Genomic DNA, 25,425 nt, shown 5'->3' on the forward strand with positions numbered 1-25,425 from the left:
GTCTCTTCTTTAAATTCACTCTTATAATTTCTGTCTTTTAATTGGCATTTAGACCATAGATATTTAAAGTGATAATTGAGATGACGTCAGAGTAATGGCGGGGTAGGAAGCGATACCGATAAATCTCCCCCAAAACTCAACAAGATCTTCAACCAGAAACAGAAAAACCTATACTTGGAGCTTCCAGATGCTTTGCAATACATCCAAAGGTATGATTGAGTGAAAAATTGGCTAAATATATAACCAAACCCCGAAGGAAATAGGGAGTAAGAAATGCTCCTCCTTCCTCACTAACCTAAACAGGGCGGCTTTCTCTGGTAACTGTGAATATAAAAACTGAGGCGGGCAAAGGGGGTGAATAGATCCAGGCCGCCGCGGCACAAACAGCCGAACCAGGCTGTGGCACGACGATCCAAGCCGAGGAAAATCTGATCCTGTGGCAACCCGGGCAATACAAGCTAACACTCGCGCCAAACCCAAAGAAAGAAAGAAAAGCGGAGCGGCCATTTTACCCGGTCTCCTGGTCGGTGCGCAGTTAGTGGGCGAGAATTTCTTCCTGGGAAAGCCACGCATGGGAGTGAGTGAGAACTAATTCCAACGGTGGAGATTTTCCGTGCTGGAGGGTGTTTCACTCAGAGGGAACCGCGGCCGGCCTCATATCCTGGTTTGCGCACGCAGATAAGGAGTGAGCAATTCCTCCGAGTGCCTCGGCAGTGCGCGCCCGTGTTATCGCACAGAGGGGCAGAGTCAGGGGCCTTTGTGTAGGCCAAAGCGGAATCTCGAGCCGCCCCAGCGCCTTGCAAAAGCCGCGCACGGGGACGGAGCGAGACTCAATTCCAACGTTGCAACTTTTCCATGCGGTTGGGGGTTTCACTCAGAGCATGAGACTGCTGGCCGGATATCCTGGTTGCAGACAGTGAGTGAGAGTTTCCTCCAAGCGCCCGGAAGTGGGCGCCCGCTTGTGTTACCGGACAGAGTGGCAGAGCCAGAGGTTTTTGAGTGGGCAGAAAGCCCGCCTGATTATGCTAGCAGCTCTGACTGACTGAGCCTTACCCAGAGCCCTGTGCTGAGTGGAAATAGAGTGGGGAATTGCCAGCTCTTTGAGCCTCTTACTATTCAGGCAGAGGGAGCAGCAACCCCATAGCTGGATTATCAGGCTACTAATTAAGGAAGGAAAGACTAGGAGAAAGGCTCCAGGAACATGGACTCTCTCACTGTCAGAGCCTATAAATGCTATTGAGCTTCGACTGCCAATGAGACTAAAGCACAATACATGACATTGCCATAGAGACTTATCAACTGCAAACCTCTACCTGAGCATGCCAAAGGGGCAGAACCTGGGGTACAGAGTCACCGACCAGGAAGAGGGAGAGAAAAGAAAAAGCAAGAAGATAACCTCTCAAAATCAAGAATAAACTGCAGACTTTATAACCTATCCCATTTTATTATATTTGTTCGTTTGTTTCTCTTATCTTCATTCTTGAGACTTTTTTTTCCTCCTCCAATTTGGCCGATTAACTCTCTACCAGTCTTACTCTCTCCTCTCCTTGAACTACACTACCCATAAGTGTTACATCTCCCATTATCTTTTCTCTTCTCTTCCTTTCTCTCTATGAGGGTTGCACTCCAAAACCCTTAACTCTCTCTCTCTCTCTCCTTTCTTTTTTCTTCTTTTAGTGGTTACCTCTTTTTTTCTCTCTCTCTCTTTCTTTTCTCCCTCTATATTAGTTTCTTCCTTTCTCCTTTACATCTCCTCTCATTCAAACCTCAATAACAAACAAATTATCTTATCTGGGACTCAAACCTATGTTTGTGGCATTTTGGGGGGTTTTTACTTCACCTTTTTAACTCACTAGCAGTGCTCTCATCCCTGGCTCTCCATATTATCTAGTTCTTGTTCCACTAAATACAATAGTAATTTTTTAATTTGTCCCCCCATTTTTCCATTTTCCTCTTATTCCTCTCATCATAACTCTTAGACAACCAACACCTAAAAGGAAATCATTTCATTCTTGACCCAAATTTTTTCCTTATTTGCTTTTTGTGGGTCCATACGCTCTTTTTTTTTCTTTTTTCTTTTTTTTTCTTTCCTTTTTTTTTTTTTTTTTGCCCCTTTATTACTTTTCCCCAATTCAGGCCCTCCATCACAGGCATTGTTTGTTATAATTCACAGTCCACCACAAGATTATCTGAAAAAAGAGGGGAGAGGAGAGGAGAGGAAAAAAGGAGGGGGGGAATAATTTCCTATTTTTAATTTTTATTTTACTTTATTTTTCTTTATTTCATTATTAATTTTTTTAAAAAAAACAACTCTTTGATTTTTTATTTTTTTATGTCTATTTTTTTTAACTTTTTATTCTTTATTAAATCTCATTAATACTATCAACAAAACCACCCTCAGATGCCATTAAGGAAGAGAAAATCGAATATTATGGATACAAAAGAAAGAGAGGTAACACAGCTAGATGAGGAAAAATCTATGGAGAAAAAATTTAATATATTGGAAACCTTGGAGCTAAATGACAGAGAATTCAAGATAGAAATACTAAAAATCCTCCGAGATATACAAGAAAACACAGAAAGGCAATTTAGGGAGCTCAGAAAACAACTCAATGAACACAAAGAATATATGTCCAAGGAAATTGAAACTATAAAAACAAATCAAACAGAGATGAAAAACTCAATTCACAAGCTGAAAAACGAAGTAACAAGCTTAGCTAATAGAACAGGTCAGATAGAAGAGAGGATTAGTGAAATAGAAGACAAGCAACTTGAGGCACAACAGAGAGAAGAAGAAAGAGACTCAAAAATTAAAAAAAATGAGATAGCCCTACAAGAATTATCTGACTCCATCAAAAAAGAATAACATAAGAATAATAGGTATATCAGAGGGAGAAGAGAGAGAAAATGGAATGGAGAACATACTCAAACAAATAATAGATGAGAATTTCCCAAGCCTGTGGAAAGAACTAAAGCCTCAAGTTCAAGAAGCAAACAGAACTCCGAGTTTTCTTAACCCCAACAAACCTACTCCAAGGCATATCATAATGAAATTGACACAAACCAACAGCAAAGAAAAAATTCTCAAGGCAGCCAGGGAAAAGAAGAATACAACATATAAAGGAAGGCCCATTAGATTATCATCAGATTTCTCAGCAGAAACTCTACAAACTAGAAGAGAGTGGACCCCAATATTTAAAGTCCTGAAAGAGAGGAACTTTCAGCCACAAATACTATACCCATCAAAGCTATCCTTAAGATACGAAGGAGAAATAAAAACATTCACAGATACAGAAAAGATGAGGGAATTTATCATCAGAAAACCCCCACTCCAGGAATTACTAAAGTGGGTTCTCCAATCAGATACAAAGAACAAAAAAAAAACAGAGCCACAAGTAAAAGCTCCAAGAAGAACACAATAAAACCAAATTTAAACTGTGACAACAACAAAAAGAAAGAGGGGGAGAAGATGGACATTAACAGTAGCAAAGGACGATGGAGTGCAAAAGTACTCACAAAATAGTTCGCTACAATGAACAGGGTAGGGACCCTTTTCATTACTCAAAGGTAACCACCATCGAAAAAACCACCACAGAAGCACATGAGATAAAAAAGATAGCAACAGAGGAAAGATGTATGGAATACAACCAAATAAAAACAAAAGATAGAAAAACAAAAGAGAAGGATCAAACAAGACACAAAACTAACAGAAAGCAAGATATAAAATGGCAATAGGGAACTCACAAGTATCAATAATTACACTAAATGTAAACGGATTAAACTCACCAATAAAAAGGCACAGAGTAGCAGAATGGATTAAAAAAGAAAATCCAACTGTATGCTGCCTACAGGAAACTCATCTAAGTAACAAGGATAAAAACAAATTCAAAGTGAAAGGCTGGAAAACAATACTCCAAGCAAATAACATCCAAAAAAAAGCAGGTGTAGCAATACTCATATCGGATAATGCTGACTACAAGACAGGAAAAGTACTCAGAGACAAAAATGGCCATTTCATAATGGCTAAGGGGACACTGAATCAAGAAGACATAACAATTCTTAATATATATGCACCAAACCAAGGAGCACCAAAATATATAAGACAGCTACTTATTGATCTTAAAACAAAAACTGACAAAAATACAATCATACTTGGAGACCTCAATACACCGCTGACGGCTCTAGATCGGTCATCCAAACAGAGAATCAACAAAGACATAGTGGCCTTAAACAAAACACTAGAGCACCTGGATATGATAGACATCTACAGGACATTTCATCTCAAAGTGACTGAGTATACATTTTTCTCCAGTGTACATGGATCATTCTCAAGAATTGACCATATGTTGTGCCACAAAAACAACATCAACAAATTCAGAAAAATTGAAGTTGTACCAAGCATATTTTCTGATCATAAAGCCTTGAAACTAGAATTCAACTGCAAAAAAGAGGAAAAAAATCCCACAAAAATGTGGAAACTAAACAACATACTTTTAAAAAATGAATGGGTCAAAGAAGAAATAAGTGCAGAGATCAAAAGATATATACAGACTAATGAAATGACAATACGACATATCAGAATCTATGGGATGCAGCAAAAGCAGTTATAAGAGGGAAGTTCATATTGCTTCAGGCCTATATGAACAAACAAGAGAGAGCCCAAGTGAACCACTTAACTTCCCACCTTAAGGAACTAGAAAAAGAAGAACAAAGACAACCCAAAACCAGCCGAAGAAAGGAGATAATAAAAATCAGAGCAGAAATAAATGAATTAGAGAACAGAAAAACTATAGAAAAAATTAATAGAACAAGGAGCTGGTTCTTTGAAAAGATCAACAAAATTGACAAACCCTTGGCAAGACTTACCAAGGAAAAAAAAGAAAGAACTCATATAAACAAAATCCAAAATGAAAGAGGAGAAATCACCACGGACACCGTAGATATACAAAGAATTATTGTAGAATACTATGAAAAACTTTATGCCACTAAATTCAACAACCTAGAAGAAATGGATAAATTCCTAGAACAATACAACCTTCCTACACTGAGTCAAGAAGAAGCAGAAAGCCTAAACAGACCTATCAGTAGAGAAGAAATAGAAAAAACCATTAAAAACCTCCCCAAAAATAAAAGTCCAGGCCCTGACGGCTATACCAGCGAATTTTATCAAACATTCAAAGAAGACTTGGTTCCTATTCTACTCAAAGTCTTCCAAAAAATTGAAGAAGAAGCAATACTTCCAAACACATTTTATGAGGCCAACATAACCCTCATACCAAAACCAGGCAAGGATGGCACAAAAAAAGAAAACTACAGACCAATATCTCTAATGAATACAGATGCTAAAATACTAAACAAAATACTAGCAAATCGAATACAACAACATATTAAAAATATAATACATCATGATCAAGTGGGATTCATCCCAGAATCTCAAGGATGGTTCAACATACGTAAAACGGTTAATGTAATACACCATATCAACAAAACAAAGAACAAAAACCACATGATCTTATCAATAGACGCAGAAAAGGCTTTCGATAAAATACAACACAATTTTATGTTTAAGACTCTCAACAAAATGGGTATAGAAGGAAAATATCTCAACATGATAAAGCCCATATATGAGAAACCATCAGCTAACATCATATTAAATGGCACTAAACTGAAGGCTTTCCCCCTTAAATCAGGAACAAGACAGGGTTGTCCACTCTCTCCACTCTTATTTAATGTGGTACTAGAGGTTCTAGCCAGAGCAATCAGACAAGACAAAGAAATAAAAGGCATCCATATCGGAAAAGAAGAAGTAAAGGCATCACTTTTTGCAGATGATATGATCCTATACATCGAAAACCCCAAAGAATCCACAAAAAGACTACTAGAAACAATAAGCCAATATAGTAAGGTCGCAGGATACAAAATTAACATACAGAAGTCAATAGCCTTTCTATATGCCAACAATGAAACAACTGAGAAGGAACTCAAAAGAATAATCCCCTTCACGATTGCAACAAAAAAAATAAAATATTTAGGAATAAACATAACAAAGAATGTAAAGGACTTATATAATGAAAACTATAAACCATTGTTAAGGGAAATTGAAAAAGATATAATGAGATGGAAGAATATACCTTGTTCTTGGCTAGGAAGAATAAATATAATCAAGATGGCTATATTACCCAAAGCAATATACAAATTTAATGCAATTCCCATCAAACTTCCAATGACATTTTTTAAAGAAATAGAGCAAAAAATCATCAGATTTATATGGAACTATAAAAAACCCCGAATAGCCAAAGCAATCCTAAAGAAAAAGAATGAAGCTGGGGGCATAACAATACCTGACTTCAAACTCTATTATAGGGCCACGACAGTCAAAACAGCATGGTATTGGCAGAAAAATAGACACTCAGACCAATGGAACAGAATAGAAAGTCCAGAAATAAAACCACATATATATAGTCAAATAATTTTTGATAAAGGGGCCAACAACACACAATGGAGAAAAGAAAGCCTCTTCAATAAATGGTGCTGGGAAAACTGGAAAGCCACATGCAAAAGAATGAAACTGGACTACAGTCTCTCCCCCTGTACAAAAATTAACTCAAAATGGATCAAAGATCTAAACATAAGACCTGAAACAATTAAGTACATAGAAGAAGACATAGGTACTCAACTCATGGACCTGGGTTTTAAAGAGCATTTTTTGAATTTGACTCCAATGGCAAGAGAAGTGAAGGCAAAAATTAATGAATGGGACTACATCAGACTAAGAAGTTTTTGCTCAGCAAGAGAAACTGATAACAAAATAAACAGAAAGCCAACTAAATGGGAACTGATATTTTCAAACAATAGCTCAGATAAGGGCCTAATATCCAAAATAGACAAAGAACTCATAAAACTCAACAACAAACAAACAAACAATCCAATAAAAAAATGGGAAGAGGATATGAATAGACACTTCTCCCAGGAAGAAATACAAATGGCCAACAGATATATGAAAAGATGCTCATCTTCTTTAGCTATTAGAGAAATGCAAATCAAAACGGCAATGAGATACCACCTCACACCTGTTCGATTAGCTGTTATTAGCAAGTCAGGTAATAGCAAATGTTGGAGAGGCTGTGGAGAAAAAGGAACCCTCATACACTGTTGGTGGGGATGTAAAGTAGTACAACCATTATGGAAGAAAGTATGGTGGTTCCTCAAAAAACTGAAAATAGAACTACCATATGACCCAGCAATCCCTCTACTGGGTATATATCCCCAAAACTCAGAAACATTGATACGTAAAGACACATGCAGCCCCATGTTTATTGCAGCATTGTTCACAGTGGCCAGGACATGGAAACAACCAAAAAGCCCATCAATAGATGACTGGATAAAGAAGATGTGGCACATATACACTATGTAATACTACTCAGCCATAAGAAATGATGACATCGGAACATTTACAGCAAAATGGTGGGATCTTGATAACATGATACGAAGCGAAATAAGTAAATCAGAAAAAAACAGGAACTGTATTATTCCATATGTAGGTGGGACATAATAGTGAAACTAAGAGACATTGATAAGAGTGTGGTGGTTACGGGGGGGGGGGAGGGGGGAATGGGAGAGGGAAAGGGGGAGGGGGAGGGGCACAGAGAGAACAAGATAGAGGGTGACGGAGGACAATCTGACTTTGGGTGGTGGGTATGCAACATAATTGAATGACAAGATAACCTGGACTTGTTATCTTTGAATATATGTATCCTGATTTATTGATGTCACCCCATTAAAAAAATAAAATTATAAAAAAAAATAAAATAAAATAAAGTGATAATTGATATAGTTGGATTAATATCTATAATGTTCATTACTATTTTCTATTTGTTGCCCTTCTTTGTTCTCATTTTTGTCTTCACACTTTTTCTGCCTTTTGTGGGTTTTATGTTTTTCTATATTTTCAATTTTTCCCAAATGTTAACAATAGTTTTAATTTTTAAAACCTCAAAAAGAATGTTATTGATTTGACATACAAGTGAAAATATGTCCTAATTTATTTCCCTTATTTTCTTATCTTCAGGCACAACAAATCTTGGCAGCACTTTTTGGTATTTCTGGCATTCTGCAATATCAGGACCATTCCTAATCTTCTTTTTTGTTCACCTCACCCTCTTCTTTTCACCAAATGTGGACATCACCAAAAATTCAGTCTTCAATACTTCTGCCCACATCACTTTTCTTTTCTTCTTTCCACCCCTCATCATGCATGTGTTAGAGGTGGGGGGAGAGAGAGGGACAGACAGTGACAGACAGACAGGAAAGGAGAGTGATAAGAAGCATCAACTCATAGTTGCAGCACCTTAGTTGCTCATTGATTGCTTTATCATATGTGCCTTGACGAGGGGGCTCCAGCCAAGCCAGTGACCTCTTGCTCAAGCAATGACTTTGAGCTTAAGCCAGCAAACTTGGGCTTCAAGCGAGTGACCTTTGAGCTCAAGCCAGAGACTATGGGGTCATATCTATGATTCCACACTCAAGCCAGCAACCCTGAGCTCAAGCTGGTGAGCCCACACTCAAGCCAGCAACCTCTGGGTTTCAAACCTGGGTCCTCAGCTTTGTAGGCTGACACTCTGTCCACTGTGCCACCACTTGGTCAGGCCATATCACTTTTCACTGGCTCATAGAAAACTCCAAAATTCTCTCTTCATATTTTCAGCTATCACCTCTACACAGATCAGTTCTCATATTCATTTCTAGCCCTGCCTGCAGGATACTCCTCTTGAATACCACACCTCTGCCTCAATTCAACATCTCAAAAAACCATGCTGATTTCTTCCCACTTTAGGCCAATTCTCCTCTTAACTTCACTATTTATGTCAATTAGTTTCCCTTCAAATCATATTATTGAAGTCTGTCCCTTTTCCCCAATATATTCAGCCAACTGTTGAGTGTTCTCCATTTTCATTTGAATAATCTTATAACTGTACCTTTCTTTCCATTAGCATTGCCTCCATCTCCATTTAGTCTGCTATTACTCTGTGCTTAGACTATTCAATAGCCTCCATTATATTCTCACTACTCTAATCTCTTCTCACTGTCATTCAAATGCAAGTTATTTTCTTGCTGCTCAACATAACCTGAAAGCTGGCTAAGAATGCATAATTTGGGGTTCCACCCCAATGGTGTCAGACTCTGCATTTTAAAAAGCCCACAAAATGATTCACATGTTCACCAATGTTTGTAAAATTTTTTGCTTATTTGTACCACACTGCCCCCTCACTTACAGTCTTTTCTTTTCTAGTCCATCTCCCCCAGTTCAGAGATGTCTTCCATGAGGCTTTCCCATTCCACTCCAATTTGCCATATTCACTCTTTCACAGAATGCTTATTGTTTCCACTCATTTTGGCACATAATATCCCATTTATCTTTTCTCAGAACATGTTGGCCTTCCCCAACTAAACTGTAACTGCCTGAGCAAAGACTGATTTGCTTTCCCCCATACATCTGGATAGATGATAAATGTTTATAGATAAAATAAATTGGTTTATTATCCTATAGACTAAAAATTATTACACATTACACATTTTAAAAATACTTGATTTGATTTTACACCATATCCTACTCACTCTTTATTCTGTGCCTCAGAAGAACTCAAATATATATTTGTCTCTCTAAATAAATTGATTGAAACATTTCTACTTGCACTAGATATCCCTGAAATATAACAGCTAAGACTTATTGATTTAGCTCTATGTTTCAAACACTTTTCAGCTCATTGTATTTAAACCTTAACACTCGGCAAGGAAATGTTTTCTGGTTTTTTCCATATATGTTTTACAGATAGAGAAAATTAAGGCACAGGAAAGTTAATGATTTTGCTAAGGTCACACAGTTTAAGTGGTGAAGTCAGGCCAGGAATTCATAATGATTCTTAACCATTGGGTATATAACCTTCCTCATTTGTCTATATAATTAGCATGCATTATTGATTACAATTAATCAGAATTACAAGAAAAAGTTAAGAGATGTAAAGGTTAATGCCTGTGATATATTTAATTCTTTGAGAAGGAAATTAAATAGGTATGAAAAAGACCCTACTTTTAGAGTACTAGGTAATTCTTCATTATTTATTCATACATGTGAATCTATAATAGAATCTCTAATTGCTTTTCATGTAAAGCTAGAACAGTTAAATGGTAATCATTTATGTAAAATCTTCTAAATTTGCTGTTATTTGAATATGTGTCAAGTTTATTGCCTTCCAATAATTCGTCTTTTACAGAAAATATTTTTTTCTGAAAAGTCTATACCAGAATAATGCTGTATTGACTTGTTAATAACCTATGACAATGTTGTGATTACTGAAAATTTTAAAGTAACCCAAATTTTTAACAACAAAATTAAACTTATAAAAAGATGCATAGGTCAAGGAATAATCCAACTAATATCTTCACATCTAAAGCACTACAGAAATAGCAATTTAAATTGAAAATTAGATTTAATAGTATTTCAGAAGAATATATAAAACAATCCTCTTCATGAATGTATTTCAATAATTTGTTTTTTTCTAATAGATGACTCTACAGCAGGATATGGTAGACTAAGAAAAACAATAGCTCGGGAGCCAGGCAGGCCTGAGGCCGAATCCAAAATGATTGTTAACCTTGGACTAGTTCCTGAATTTCTTAAGATACTTGTTTTCAAAACTGGAAAGTAGGGAGAAAATGTCTTTGTTACTAAGTTTTTAAAAAATAAATATAATGTATTCAAATCTCCTTAAGGTGTTTAACTATCATGGCTAGCATTACCACCTCAGGCAGAGTAGTTACCAGTCCTGTTGTAAAGGTTACTAACAGAGAAGTACTTTTAAATGCACTTTTAAAATGTCACTTTAGCAAGTTAGCAAAACAGTAAGCTCCAAACTTTTTTCCCTCACTAAGACACCAACTTAACAACAACATACTGTCTAAAAACCCTTTAAGAGAACTCCAGAAATCACTTAAAAAGTCACAGTATCCCAAGAAAGTGCAAGCCCAAGACCAGCCACATTGAAATGGATAAGAAAAGTATTTCACCTATAAGAGCCCTTCTCCCAAGCCAGCATAAAAACAATCTTAAAGAAATGAAGACTGCCTGACCTGTGGTGGCGCAGTGGATAAAGCGTCGACCTGGAAATGCTGAGGTAGCCGGTTCGAAACCCTGGGCTTGCCTGGTCAAGGCACATATGGAAGTTGATGCTTCCAGCTCCTCCCCCCCTTCTTTCTCTCTGTCTCTCCTCTCTCTCTCTCTCTCTGTCTCTCCCTCTCGTCTCTAAAAAAATGAATAAATTTTAAAAAAAAAGGAAAAAAGGAAATGGAGACCTAAGAATTATGAGACAAAAATAAAAATAACCATCTTAAAGAAGCTCAATGAACTTCTAGAGAAAATAAACAACTAAGTAAAGTCAGGATAAATGATGCATGAACAAAATGAATATATAAAAAGAAAGATAGATACTATTAAAAAACTGAAATTCAGAAGTTGAAAAATATGACAATTAAAATACTCACTAGGAGAGTTCAACAATAGACTTCATCAAATAGAAGAAAGAATCTGTGAACAAATGACTTAATAAGTCATTTGAAATTATCAAGGCAGATAAACAAAAAAAGAATGAAGAAAAGTGAAAAAAAAATTTAAGAGACCAATGTGACACCATCAAATGGACCAATATAAACATAAGTCCGAGAGAAGAAGAGGAAGAGATAGAAGCAGAGAGTGCCTTAAGAAATAATTACTAGTGAATAAGGCAAAGCCTCAGAACCACCAGCAGGTCCTGTCTCAGACCATGACTCCCATCATGCCATCACCCTCATGGAAGTGTAGGTGGAGACCATCTATCTTGGAGATGAGCACACTTTCCCAAAGTGTAGCCAGATCTGATTGCTGCACTACACGGGGATATTTGAAGATGAAAAGAAATATGATTCTTCTGGGTACAGAAACAAGCCCTTTAAGTTTATGTTAGGCAAGCAAGATGTGATAGGCTGGGAAGAATGGGTTGCCCAAATGAGTGTGCATCAGAGAGCCAAAGTATTTCCAGACTATGCCTACAATGCCACTGGGCACCCAAGCATTATCCCACCAAATGCCACTGTTGTCTTTGATGTGGAGCTTCTAAAACTGGATTGACAGAAATGGCCTACTTCCTGTTTTTGAGTGTGCTATGGAAGGATCTGGCACCCCCAACATGTACAAGCAAATGGTTCAGAGCTTTTTCTGATGTTCCACTACACTCCTTGTGTAAACATCCCAACTGAATGTGTTATGTCACACATCTTTGCTCTTCCTCTTTCTCATTGTATGTGTGTTGATCTAAACTACATGCCATAAACTTCAAGTGACTCTTTTTATTTTGTCTTGTGGTAAAGGTTCAGTTTCAGTCCTTTGGATATAAGTTTCCAATTAAGGATTCATCAGATATTAACAGCACAAATAACAGGTTAACTTTTAAATTAAGAATTGTTGTGGAGGATATACAAGAATATTTATTATTTTATTTTTTTGAATGAAATTTTTGTCTATTATTAATATATATTTAACATTCTTGCTGCTGTGCTGCAAAATCATAGAAGATTTGAAGCACTGTTGAGGGCCTAATTGGCTCCAAGTAGAGAAATGTCTTTGGGTTGAATTAAGAGTGTTACCCAAAACTGAAGGGGTAGTGTGAAGGGAAGAACCCTTGACTCCACTACCCCACCACACGCTCCCCTTAAACCTTCTGATTTTTATTTATTTTTATTGAATTTATTGGGGTGACAGTGGTCAACAAAATTATACAGGTTACAGATGCACAATTCTACATCACATCATCTGTATACTGTATTGTGTGTGTGTGTGTGTGTGTGTATATATATATATATATTCACCAACCCAAGTAAGTCTCCATGTATCACCATCTCTCCCCCCTATATATTCTTCTACCTCCCCCAATCATCTCATTTTTGTTCATGTCCATTAGTTTTGTATATCTTTCTCTTTATTTCCTTTTTTTTGCTTAATTCTCTCACCCACCCATACACAGACCTCAAAAGTTGTCAGCCTGCTCTCTGTGAGTCTGTCTTATTTTGCTTGTTAGCTCATTCTGTTCATTAAATCCCACATATGAATAAAATCATACATTTGTCTTTTATTTTTATTTTTTTGTATTTTTCTGAAGTTGGAAATGGGGAGGCAGTCAGACAGACTCCCACATGTGCCTGACCGGGATCCACCCGGCATGCCCACCAGGGGGCGATGCTCTGCCCATCTGGGGTGTCGCTCTGCCGCAACCAGAGGTATTCTAGCGCCTGAGGCAGAGGCCACAGAGCCATCCTCAGCACCTGGGCCAACTTTGCTTCAATGGAGCCTTGGCTGCGGGAGGGGAAGAGAGAGACAGAGAGGAAGGAGAGGGGGAGGGGTGGAGAAGCAGATGGGTGCTTCTCTCCTGTGTGCCCTGGCTGAGAATCGAACCTGGGACTCCCGCACGCCAGGCCGACGCTCTACCACTGAGCCAACTGGCCAGGTCCCGATACTTGTATTTTTTTTTTAATTTTTATTTTTTTTTCCTGTTTTTTTCTTTTTCTTTTTTTAATAATTTTATTTTTTTAATGGGGTGACATCAATAAATCAGGATACATATATTCAAAGATAACAAGTCCAGGTTATCTTGTCGTTCAATTATGTTGCATACCCACCACCCAAAGTCAGATTGTCCTCTGTCACCTTCTATCTTGTTTTCTTTGTGCCCCTCCCCACCCCCTTTCCCTCTCCCATTCCTCCCTCCCCCCCGTAACCACCACACTCTTATCAATGTCTCTTAGTTTCACTATTATGTCCCACCTACATATGGAATAATACAGTTCCTGGTTTTTTCTGATTTACTTATTTCGCTTCGTATCATGTTATCAAGATCCCACCATTTTGCTGTAAATGTTCCAATGTCATCATTTCTTATGGCTGAGTAGTATTCCATAGTGTATATGTGCCACATCTTCTTTATCCAGTCATCTATTGATGGGCTTTTTGGTTGTTTCCATGTCCTGGCCACTGTGAACAATGCTGCAATAAACATGGGGCTGCATGTGTCTTTACGTATCAATGTTTCTGAGTTTTGGGGATATATACCCAGTAGAGGGATTGCTGGGTCATAAGGTAGTTCTATTTTCAGTTTTTTGAGGAACCACCATACTTTCTTCCATAATGGTTGTACTACTTTACATTCCCACCAACAGTCCGATACTTGTATTTTAAAAGTAAATTATTTTCACTGTGATGTTGGACACTACAGGTTTCTGTCCTGGGCCAGCAGGGACCTCTGAAGCCTTCTTAGTGGCTTGGCTTTCCGCCCCCCTTTCTATGTTTTCTTCCTAATAGATATTAAAGACTTTTTTATTTATAATCTCATAGCTATCCAGGCTTCACTTTCTAAATTTTAAGAACTTCAATCAAAACTTTAAATTGAAAGTACAGTTTGTATATACTTACAATCTAATGGAAGCCCAGCCGTTATGACAAATCTTTGAGTGTTGTCTTAAGAAAATGATGCTGGTTATCACAGCTTCAGCATCTCCTGATTTTTTATTCTCAGCTCGCCTTTCTGATCTCAAAGTTTCCTGGATTGTCCTTCCACCCTCTCTGTCCTTTGTTGTTCTGTGTAGTGATTAAGTGAGAATTTTTTTTTTTTAGTGAGAGAGAGAGACAGAGAGACAGAGAGAGGCAAAGACAGACAGAATGGGAGAGAGATGAGAAGCCTTCACTTGTAGTTGTAGCACTTTAATTGTTCATTGATTGCTTTCTTGTGACTAAGGGGTTCCAGCAGAGCCAGTGACCACTTCCTCAAGCCAGTGACTTTGGGCTCAAGCTAATGACCTTGGGCTTTAAGTCAGCAACTTTGTGCTTCAAGCCAGTGACCTTTGGGTTCAAGCCAGCAGCCATGGGGTCATGTCTATGACCGCCCGTTCAAGCCAGCAACTCCACGTTCAAGCTGGTAAGTCCATGTTAAACTAATGAGCCCATGCTTGAGCCAGAAAACTCAGGGTTTCAAACCTGGGTCCTCAGTGCCCCAGGCCAATTCTCTATCCACTGCACCATTGCCTGGTAAAGCTGGTGGGAAAAATTATTACTGACTATCTCCATTTACCACCCTTGCACTGTAGTATCAAGTTTTATTATTACAATAAAAGTACTTTACACTAGTTTTAAAAACAAAAGAAATATTTACCAACTATCTCCTAAATTTTAGGAAAGAAATAAACAACCAAATTCTATAAACTCAGAAGATTTCAGCTAGAATGAACCCAAAGAGGCTGACACTGAGACAAATATTATCAAATTCTCAAAGGTCAATGATACAAAGAAAAATTATGAAAAAAGAGAAAAGCAGCTTATCATGTACAGGGCATTCCCATAAGATTATCAATGGGTTTCTCATCAGAAATACTATAGGTCATAGGAAATGAAGTGATATATTCAAAGTGTTAAAAATATAATAATGCCAACCAAGAATATTGTATCTGACAAAACTATCTATCAAAGTCTAGAAGAAATAAAGATCTTCCCAGATAAACAAAAGTTGAGAGATCTCATCACCACTACACCTGTCTTACAAATACTAAAGTGAGTCTTTAGAATTATAATGCAAGAATGCTAGATGAAAAAAATGAAAATATAAAGCTCTCTGATAAAGGTAACTATGTAGACCAATATAGAATCCTGTAATTCTATAATGGTAGTGTGTAAATCTATTTTAATTCTTATATAGAACTTAAGACATAAAAGCATAAAAATAACTGTAACTATAAAATTATAAAATATTTTGTGTCAAATTCATAAAATGTTCTTTATGGCCAAGGTCCATGAGTTTAGTATCTATGTCTTATTTTATGTAATTTATTGTTTCAGGTCTTATATTTAGGTCTCTAATCCAATTTGAATTAATTTTGGTACAAGGGGACAAACTGTAGTCGAGTTTTATTCTTTTGCATGTGGCTTTCTAGTTTTCCAAGCACCATTTATTGAAGAGGCTTTCTTTTCTCTATTGTTGGCCCCTTTATCAAAAATTATTTGACCATATACATGTGGTTTTATTTCTGGGCTTTCTATTCTGTTCCATTGGTCTGAATGTCTATTTTTCTGCCAATACCATGCTGTTTTGATTATCATGGCTCTATAATATAAATTGAAGTCAGGTATTGTAATGTCTCAGCTTCTTTCTTTTTCCTTAGGATTATTTTGGCTATTCGGGGTGTTTTATAGTTCCATATAAACCTGATAATTTTTTGTCGCATTTCTTTAAAAAATGACACTGGAATTTTTATGGCAATTGCATTAAATTTGTATATCGCTTGGGTGATATGGTCATTTTGACTATATTCATTCTTCTTATCCAAGAACAAGAAATATTTTTCCATTTCATTATATCTTTTTTAATTTCCCTTAACAATGCTTTGTAGTTTTCATTATATAGGCCCTTTACATTCTTTGTTATGTTTATTCCTAGGTATTTTTTGTTGTTGTTGCAACCATAAAATGGATTATTTTTTTTAGTTTATTTTCTGATGTTTCATTGTGGCATATAGGAAAGCAATAGACTTCTGTATATTAATTTTGTATCCTGTGACCTTATTGTATTGGTTTATTATTTCTAAAAGTCTTTTTGTGGAATCTTTGGGGTTTTTGATATACAGGATCATATCATCTGCAAAAAGTGCAACCTTTACTTTTTCTTTCCCAAAATGAATGCCTTTTATTTCTTTCTCTTGTCTTATTGCTCTGGCTAGAACTTCCAGCACTATATTAAATAAGAGTGAAGTTTCCCAAGACAATGGGAAACCTTGTCTTGTTCCTGATTTTAGAGGAAATTCTTCAGTTTTTTGCCATTTAATATGATGTTACCTGATGGTTTTTCATAAATGGCCTTTATTATGTTGAGATATTTTCCTTCTCTACCCATTTTGTTGAGCGTTTTAAACATAAAATGATGTTGTATTTTATGAAATGCCTTTTCTGCATCTATTAATAAGATCATATGGTTTCTGTTCTTTGTTTTGTTGATATGGTGTATTATGTTAACTATTTTACATATGTTGAACCATCTTTGTGATTCTGGGATGAGTCCTACTTGATCATGAAGCAAGAGAAGTGAAGGCAAAGATAAATGAATGGGACTACATCAGACTAAGAAGCTTTTGCACAGCAAAAATAACCTGACAACAGAACAAACAGACAGCCAACTATATGGGAGATTATATTTTCAAACAACAGCGCAGCTAAGGGTCTAATATCCAAAATATACAAAGAACTCACAATACTCAACAACAAACAAGCAAACAATTCAATAAAAAAATGGGAAGAGAACATGAACAGACACTTCTCCCAGTAAGAAATATAAATGGCCAATAGATATATGAAAAGATGCTCATTTTCACTAGCTATTAGAGAAATGCAAATCAAAACTACAATGAGATACCACTTCACATCTGTTAGATTAGCTATTATCAGCAAGACAGGTAATAACAAGTGCTGGGGAAGCTGTGGAAAAAAAGGAACCCTCACTCACTATTGGTGGGAATGTGTAGTATAACCATTATGGAAGAAAGTATGGTGGTTCCTCAAAAAATTAAAAATAGAACTACCATATGACCCAGCAATTCCTCTACTGGGAATATACCCCCATAACTCAAAAACACTAGTACGTAAAGACAGATGCAGCCCCATGTTCATTGCAGCATTGTTCACAGTGGCCAAGACATGGAAACAATCAAAAAGCCCTTCAATAGATGATTGGATAAAGAAGATGTTATACACACACACACACACACACACACACACACACACACACTATGGAATACTACTCAGCCATAAGAAATGATGACATAGTGTCATTTACGACAACATGGATGGATCTTGATAACATTATACTGAGTAAAATAAGTAAATCAGAAGAAACTAAGAACAGTATGATTCCATACATAGGTGGAACACAAAAATGAGACTTAAGGACATGGACAAGAGTGTGGTGATTACCAGGGAGAGAGAAAGAGAGGAGAGGGAGGAAGTGGGGAAGGGAAGAATAATAATGAAACCAAATAAATGGTGAGGGAGAACAATTTGACTTTGGGTGATGGGTATACAACATAATCAAATGTCAAAATAATCTGGAGATTTTTTTTTCTGAATCTATGCACTCTAATTGATCAATGTCACCCTGTTAAAATTAATTGTCTAAATAAAATTTAACAAAAAATTTTTTGTGATATTGATTACATAAAAGAGGGAGAAGGACAGTTTTTCTATACGATTAAAGTTAAGTTGTTATGAATTTAAAAGAGATTGTTATATTTCCATAATCTCCATGGTAGCCACATAGAAAATATCTGTAGAAGATACACCAAAGAAAGTGAAGATTTAAGGTATGCCACCACAAAAATTCAATAAAAGAAGACAGTAAGAGAGTAAAAGAGAACTCAAAAAAGACACGTGCACATGTGTTCACTGTAGTATTATTCATAAACGTCAAGACATGGAAGTAATATAAATGTCTTTCATTGGATGAATGGATGAATTACATGTGATACATACATATAATGCAATAGCATTCAGGGTTAAAAAGAAAGAAATCCTGTCATATACTACAATGTGGATAAACATCGAGAATATTAGGCTAAGTGAAGTAAGCCAGTCACAAAAACACTGCATAATCCTACTTATATGACTATCTAACGTAGTCACACTCTTAGAAACAGACAGTATGAAAGTATTGTGATTGTCAGGGTCTTGGGGTAGGAATAAAAAGGAAGTTTTAGTAAGTATAGTTGCAGTTTAGCAAGATAAAAAGGTTTTAGAGCTATGTTGCACAATAATGTGGGTATAGTAAACACTACTGAACATTTAAAAATGACCAAGATGATAAATTTTATGTAGTATGTTTTACCACAATAATAAAAATCTAACTACAGCTAATTTTAATAAGCCAATTCTTCAGTTACTTCAAAAACAAAGAAATAAGCAGATAAGCCAAAAAGTTCTTTAATAGGCTTATTGCAAGCAGAAACTGTCAATTACTTTAAAGTGGAACCAGCCTTAATATTTTATCAGAACAAAGCAGAGAAGGGACTTCAGTTTTATTCTACAACCTCTTCTCACTCCCTATATCTTTTCCTAGAAAGCTATTATTGTGGTACCAATATGAAAATTTTATTTTATTTTTTTATTTATTCATTTTAGAGAGGAGAGAGAGGGAGAGAGAGAGACAGAGGGGGGGGAGGAGCTGGAAGCATCAACTCCCATATGTGCCTTGACCAGGCAAGCCCAGGGTTTTGAACCGGCGACCTCAGCATTTCCAGGTTGACGTTTTATCCACTGCGCCACCACAGGTCAGGCAATATGAAAATTTTAATATCTCTCTTAAGTTTCCTGTATTGTCTTTAAGAATTAAAGTTAATTTAAATAGGGTCCCTTTTCGATTGCCATCTGACTTTATGTTTGCAGGATAACAACAGTGAACTAAGATGACTATTATATCAGAAACATGTTAAATAGTTATTTAAATGATTCTTTAAATTTCTCCTAAAGCATGAATGATTGTGCTTGATCTGAAGTGTGTTTTAATCCTGAATAAAGTAGAATATGAAAAACAACTTAATGATAAAAAGGGGGGAGGGGAGGGGCACAAAGAAAACCAGATAGAAGGTGACGGAAGACAATTTGACTTTGGGTGAGGGGTATGCAACATAATCAAATGTCAAAATAATCTGGAGATGTTTTCTCTGAACATATGTACCCTGATTTATCAATGTCACTGCATTAAAATTAATAATAAAAAATGTAAAAATAAATTAATTAATTAAAAATAAAAAGGGTTAGAATATCAGCTGTGTGGTGTCCTTGTTGTCACGGGCATTGGGAGCTGAGCTGTTGCATTAACATTTGTCTAAGAGTTTAATGGGTTTACAGTGAGTTGTTTTATTTCTTTAGAATTGAGAGTGTTGGTGCATATAGAGGACATTTGAGTGTTTTCTTAGTTAGAAAGAATGTTAGGAAGAGCCAGGTAGAGGAGTGGAGACGGTTAGCAACATCACAGGAATTGCCTATGGCATCTGTCTCACTTCCCTCATTGGTGGGCATACAGGGAGGCTTTCTTTTCTTTTCTTTTTTGTCACAATATTAATAACTTAACATCAAAAGAAACTTGTAGTTACATTTCTGGTAGGTGAGAATGTTATCTACTTTGATAGTCTCATTTCTCAAGCCTTGGGGCTTATAACCAGGACCTAAATTAACTTTTATTATTATATATTATGAAAACAGTGAAAGCATAATGTAAAATTAATAGCTAAATTCCTCTGTAAGTCTTCATTCCAGAAGTCTGACATGGGTTCTGTGGTGTCAGTTGAAGATAAAGGTTATTATTTCTACTAACACCTTCCCTGAGTCAAATGCTACTGAATTGCTAAATTACAGCTATTTTCACAGCATCACTGCTGAGCCTTCTAACAGAATCATCTCATAAATAGTAATTTTGTGTTGGTGTTGATTGTCAAACCAATTTAAGATAGCTAGAATAGTTTGATGGGTATATTTGAACGATTCAGTGAAACTCATGCCTTCCCTGCAAAATAATCTTGAACACTGACTCAGCACCAAAGGAAAATTACCAAAAACACATGAGGTGAGACATATAATTGCCCAATAACAGACTTTGTTAATTCACTTGGCAAATATTTCCTGAGTGCCCTCTGTGCCTGATGCCCTGGCAATATTAGAACTGTAAACATAAGAGAAATTAAAGACATAATCCCTACCCTCAGGTAGTACAGTGTCCAGTGGAGGAATTAGGAAATTGTATGTTTTCTTTTTAAGTGTGAGAAGCACCATAGCAGAATGTCATATGGGGAAAAAAAAAACACAAAAAACTCTGTCTGGTGGGATCAGGGATGGTTTCTGAATACACAGTGATTTCAGGTGAATTTTAACGACCCATAGTATAAACAGATTCCTTTCTTCTTTTCCATTCAGTGGAAATGGTGATTAAGTGGTCTCCCAGCCACTTAAACCTGTAAAGTAAATACTATTATGTTCCTCTTTGACAAATGGAGATACTGAGACTTGGAGAAGTAAAGTAACTTGCCCAGAGTCACCAAGCTAGTAAGAGCTAGAGCTCAGATGAGGTTTCAGACAAGCCAATCCTCTGACCTTGCTTCCTCACAGCCTGTGCATGGCTGTTCATTCTGATGGGTAAGGTAGGATGGACAGTGCAGGCTGATGAAGCAGTGTGTACAGATTTCCAATTGCCTAAATTTACAGTGCATCTAACAGAGTGCTGGCAGCAGAAGCCAGCCAAAGCCTGGGCTTGGTACTGAGGGCCACATATGCCCTATCCAGGAGCTGGCCTTGTTCTTCTTTTTCCTAACTTCTATGTGTCACCTCCCAGAACTTAAGGATAGAGCTACTTGACCTCCATCTGGAGTTTGGTACAGGGTTTATCTTGACGTTTGGTAGAAGGGATCAATAAAGGGAAATCTTGAGGCCCCAATTCTGAGATATACCACATTATCCCTGCTTAGCTCTGCCCCTAATATGGACTCTTATGCTGTTCCTAAAATTTAAGCCTCCCCATGTGCCCTGTTTCTGGAAACATATCCTCATGTATTCTCTGTTCCAGCAATTCAGACTAAGAAATGTATCCATGATTCTGCTCTCCCACAGCACTAGCCTATGCCATGCCCCAGGTCTGCCAGGGGGGCTCTATTCTGCCAAAATAAATTTCTTCATACCCATCCCATTTCAAGTCAGAATCATTTAACCTAAGCAACAATCATCCACTTTTAAATTATGACACAGACAGGAAAACCCATATTAAAGAGAGAACATGATGAGTTTGTAGTGTTAAGTCTGGAATACCATGACACCTAAACAAATCGATAGTGATAATATAGGCAGGATGTAAAAAATAATCACAAACACTATCGACCTGTATTAAAGTCAAGAACAATTAATGCAAAATTATCATGATAAAAGTCAGAAAAAACTTACCTCTTGCAAAGGAGTCTTATTAAATAGAAAGGGGCAAGAAAGAACTTTTGGGGTAATGAAAATGCTCCTTATCTCATCTTGATCTTGTTGGTAGTTATACTTAAAATTTGACCATTGTATTGCATATAATATAATATAATACCTGAATTTTTTAAATTCAGAAATAAAAGAGGACAAAGTTTTAGAATTGATTTATTGTATCTGTTCCTGGTTTTCAAATATGTTTAACCTCAATCACTCAAGACAGATAAGTGTTTGTATTGAAATTTTTTCTTCTACAAAGGTAGATATTCCACTCTCCACCATCAAATTCTACTCATTTTACTTAGTGATAAACAGAATTATTTACTTAGACTCAAGGAAGACAAAATTTTCAAAACATTTTCTTCTGTGACTTAAAAAAATAAAGCATGTCTAGTAAAAAAAAAAAAGGCAACAGTTAAGGGCAAATTAAATTCACCTAAAATTTTTGTAATTAATATTGATTTCATTAACCTGGCTACACTGAGGTGATTTATGTAATTTCTTATTTATTTATTTTAATTATAGTTGACATACAATATTATATTCATTTCAGGTGTACAGTCAAGTGATTGTTTCTTTGTTTTTGAGAAAAGTGATGAGAGAGAAAGAGAGAGAAAGAGACAGAGAGAGAGAGATAGAGAGAGGAACATCAAGCTGCTTCTTTATGTACCCTGACCAGGGAATAGAAGCGGAAACCTCCATGCTCTGGGGCAGTGCTCCAACCAACCAAGCAACCCAGCCAGTGCTTAACTTTTATTTTTAGAAAGACAGAGAGAGAATAGGAGAGAGAGGGGACGGGGAAGGAAAGCCATTTGTTGTTCTACTTAGTAGTGCATTTTTTGGTTGCTTCCATGTGTGCCCTGACCAGGTATCGAACCCGCAACCTTGTTGTTTTGGGAGGATGCTTTCAACTAACTGAGCTAACCAGTCTGGCCCAAGTGATTTAACATATATACCTTATGAAGTAATCACCACACTGTCTAGTAACATCTGCGACTGTACAAAGTTACCATGATATTACTAATTATATTCCCTATGCTGTACATTACATCCCTGTGACCTTTCCTATAAATGGAAGTTTGTACTTCTTAATCCCCTTTATCTTTTATGCCCTTTACCCTATCCTCTCCCCTCTGGAAACCATCACTTCGCATTTTTTATCTGTGAGTCTATTTCTGATTTGTTTTGTTCATTTGTGATTTTTTAAACTATTTTATATTTTTTATTAATTAATTAATTAATTTTAATTTATTGTGTTAACATGGATTCAAGTGTCCCACTCAATATAACTCCCTCAACCCCACCCTTTTGTCCCCCTACCCCCCCTTTGCCCACCTCCACCAAACTCGCTCCCCCCTTCCCTTTGGGATATGTTGTCCTGTTATCTATATCTCTGTGTTATGTAAATATAATTTCACTAATTTCTTCACCTACTCTGACCCCATCTCCTTGTCCCCCTTCCCTCTGACTGCTGTCCCTGTGGTCCCTGTGACCCCACCTCTGCCTCTATTCTGTTCCTCACTTCATTTAGTTCATTAGATTCCACATTTAAGTGAGATCATATGATATTTGTCTTTCTCTGCCTGGCTTATTTCACTTAGCATAATAATCTCCAGGTCCATCCATGCTGTCACAAAAGGTAAGATTTCCTTATTTTTTATGGCTGCATAGTATTCCACTGCTTTTTAATCCACTTGTCCACTGATGGACACTTGGGCTGTTTTCAGATCTTGGCTATTATACACAATGCTGCAATAAACATGGTGATGCATCTCTTCTTTTGAATCAGTGACTTAGTATTCTTAGGATATATTCCTAAAAGTGGGATAGCTGGGTCAAAAGGCAGTTCCATTTTTTTTTTTTGAGGAAACTCCATATTGTTTCCACAGTGGCTGCGCATGTCTACATTCCCACCAGCAGTGCAGGAGGCTTCCCTTTTCTTCACATCCTTGCCAGCATTTATTGTGTGTTGATTTGTTAATGGCACCATTCAGACAGGTGTGAGGTGGTATCTCATTGTGGTTTTAATTTGCATTTCTCTGATGATTAATGATGTTCAACATTTTTTCATATGCCTGTTGGCCATCTGTATGTCCTCTTTAGAGATGTATCTATTCAGTTCTTTTGCCTATTTCTTTTTTTTTTCTTTTGCCCATTTCTTAATTAAATTGTTTATCTTCCTGGTGTTGAGTTTTAAAAGTTCTTTGTAAATTATGGTTATTAACCCCTTATTAAACATATTGGTGAGTATGTTCTCCCATTGTGTGAGTTGTTTTTTTATTTTGTTAATGGTGTCTTTTGCTGTGCAAAAGCTTTTTAGTTTGATATAGTCCCATTTGTTCATCCTGTCCTTTATGTCACTTGCCCATGGAGATAAATCAACAAAAATATTGCTATGAGAGATATAGGAGAGTTACTGCCTATGTTTTCTTCTAAGATGTTTAGAGTTTTATGACTTACATTTAAGTCTTTTATCCATTTTGAGTTTATTTTTGTGAATGGTGTAAGTTGGTGGTCTAGTTATATTTTTTTGCATGTACCTGTTGAAGTTTCCCAACACCATTTATTAAAGAGACTGTTTTACTCCACTGTATGATCTTACCTCCTTTCTCATATATCAATTGACCAGAAAGGTGTGGGTTTATTTCTGGGTTCTCTGTTCTGTTCCGTTGATCTTTATGCCTGTTCTTATGTCAGTACCAAGCTGTTTTGATTACTATGGGCTTGTAGTATAACTTAATATCAGGAAATTTGATACCTCCCACTTTTTTCTTCATTTTCAAGATTGCTGAGGCTATCCATGTTCTTTTTTGGTTCCATATAAATTTTTGGAATATCTGTTCTATATCTTTGAAGTATACTATTGGTATTTTAATAGGAATTGCACTGAATCTATAGATTACTTTGGGTAATATAGGCATTTTAATGATATTCATTCTTCCTATCCATGAACATGGTATATGCTTCCACTTGTTTTTATCTTCCTTGATTTCTTTTATCAATGTTTTATAATTTTTTTAGTACAATTCTTTTAACTCCTTGGTTAAATATACTCCTAGGTACTTATTTTTTTTGTTGTTGCAGTAGTGAAAGAGATTGTTTTTTTAATTTCTCTTTCAGTTTATCATTTGTGTATAAAAATGCCACTTATATCTGAATATTAATTTTATATCCTGCCACTTTGCCAAATTCATTTTTAAGATCTAATAGTTTTTTGACTGAGACATTAGGATTTTCTATATACAGTGGTACCTTGAGATATGAATTTAATTCATTCTGTAACCAAGCTTGTAAGTCAGTTAACTTATATATCAAACTGCTGATACTGGACCTGTGCGCCAACACGCCAACTAGCGGCA

General features: G+C 36.4%; 1 pseudogene; it reads left to right on the forward strand.

Moving 5' to 3' along the window:
• Nucleotides 1-11,842: 11,842 nt before the first annotated feature.
• Nucleotides 11,843-12,160, forward strand: LOC136315511 (peptidyl-prolyl cis-trans isomerase FKBP1A pseudogene; annotated as a pseudogene).
• Nucleotides 12,161-25,425: the final 13,265 nt, after the last annotated feature.

This window comes from Saccopteryx bilineata, chromosome 11, assembly GCF_036850765.1.
Source record: "Saccopteryx bilineata isolate mSacBil1 chromosome 11, mSacBil1_pri_phased_curated, whole genome shotgun sequence".
Classification (NCBI taxonomy): Eukaryota; Metazoa; Chordata; class Mammalia; order Chiroptera; family Emballonuridae; genus Saccopteryx; species Saccopteryx bilineata.